Source organism: Haliaeetus leucocephalus, unplaced genomic scaffold, assembly GCF_000737465.1.
Source record: "Haliaeetus leucocephalus isolate CR32 unplaced genomic scaffold, Haliaeetus_leucocephalus-4.0 Scaffold140, whole genome shotgun sequence".
NCBI classification, from domain to species: domain Eukaryota; kingdom Metazoa; phylum Chordata; class Aves; order Accipitriformes; family Accipitridae; genus Haliaeetus; species Haliaeetus leucocephalus.
Genome location: NW_010972576.1, coordinates 1,774,774 through 1,776,656, shown reverse-complemented (window position 1 = coordinate 1,776,656; position 1,883 = coordinate 1,774,774).

The following is a 1,883-nucleotide window of genomic DNA, read 5'->3' as shown; positions in this document are numbered from 1 at the left end:
CCCCGCGGGAGGAGGGCGGCGGTGGCCGGCGCCCCGTCCGAGGAGGCAGCGGGGGCTGCCGTCCGGGGGAAGAACGGCGGCAGGCACGGTCGAAACGCGGGTCTGCAGGCGGGGGACGCGACCCCTTCCCGGCCCTTTCCCGCCGGCACAAGTTACGCGAAATCACGAGCGGAGAAGCAATTTCGGTCTTCCACCGGCATAGCCTTTACGTGATGTTTTACATCTCCTTCTCACAAGTTTGATCTGCGAAGGTCTGCTTTCTCAAGCTGCTCTACATGGAATTACATCCAGCCATCGCAGGAGGGGGAAAATCCCCATCTGACTAATGTGAGGGGCGGAAAAATTAACTCAAAAAATTGCTGCATTCTTTTTTTACCGAGTACATACACTTGATGTCGGGCGACCGAGTGCCCACAGCAGCGCTGGCACTGAGTCAAAGGCACATCAGGGACTCTGAACACCTTAATCTCAGCTAGCAGGGCTGTGCAGCAAAGAAAGAACAAAACAAGATCAAAGACAAAAAACAGCAGAAATTAAACACTGCAGAAAATTTCTTTACCCATGCAACACAAATAGGCATGCCTAAATCACCACCCCTTTGCAAGGCCTTGGATTTTAATATCAGAGAAACGCAGGGATATGTGTAGAGGAGGAAAAAAACAAAAAAGATAGCTAACCTGACACACCTTTACTCCAACTCGCCATTAGTGGCAGCCACACTGAATCTGGAACTTTCTCTCTGCCCACTCTCCCATGAGCTAAATTTATTGCTCACTTAACCTTAGGTTATGGTAATGAAAGTAATGCCACTTAAAATTCACACAAGTGGGTTTCAAACCCGGCACCATATGGCACTTATCACAAAAGCTGTAAAAACATTGCCAACTAAAATGTACTTCATTAAACGTTACCCTGAACGGGTGAGCTTTTGGTCTTAAATGCTACTTGATATAAATCTCGGTGCCATCTAAGTGGATTCGTCTTTGTTGCTGGTGGCAGACACCCTTTTAACCAGCCGCGTGCTGGGGACCAGGGCAGGGGCTGCCTCCTCACTGGGGCAGGGCCAGCGTGCGAGGGCTGGGCTTGCAGCTCCAGCTCCTCCTGAGGGTCAGCCAAAGCGTGACCATGCCAATGCTGTGTCTTCTCACTGGCATCATGAGCTCACCTCAGCTGGCTCTGCTGGTTCTTCATAATCACCACATGGCTACGTGAAACCGCGACAGGCGATGTGGCTTGCCTCTGAGTGACATTTTACTGTCAACATTAAGATCAGTGATTTCGGACAAAAGGCATCTCTGCCTGAGGTTTGGCTACTCTGATTTTCAAGCTAGCTAGGCATGCACCTGAGCATTCTCTCTCAGACGTGCTGCCTCTGCTAACTAAATTTATCAGGTCTCCCTAGTCCACAAAGCGTGGTTTAGGGTCCAGTAAAGAACCTCCCACCCCCAGGGCCTCTTGAAGCATCGCTTCAGCCAGAGCCAGAAGTAGGTGCTTTACCCAAAGGGCAAGCGTGTGGGTGATGTGAAGCCAGGACTCCTCAATTCCAACAGTATGACCTTACCCCAGCCCGAAAATCAATGTCTGGATTTAATCATGATCTCCACTGTCACTCATATAGCACAGGTGGGCAGTCCAGCCCTGGGACTTGACGGGACGATGGCAGGAGCAGAGTGGGCAAGGAGCCATGTCCTGCAAGGAGAGAACCAGGCAGGTTTTCTCACCAGCTAGGACCAAACTGCACCCAGCAATGAGGTGGCCTAGGTTTCAGGCTCTTGGGTTTTCTTTTCCCTTAGCCAAGCTCTGCTCTCACTTATTTATTAAATATCAAACTCAAAACCAGAAAATGCCACTGCTGCTTCTTCCCTCGCCTCTCCCCATAGCAG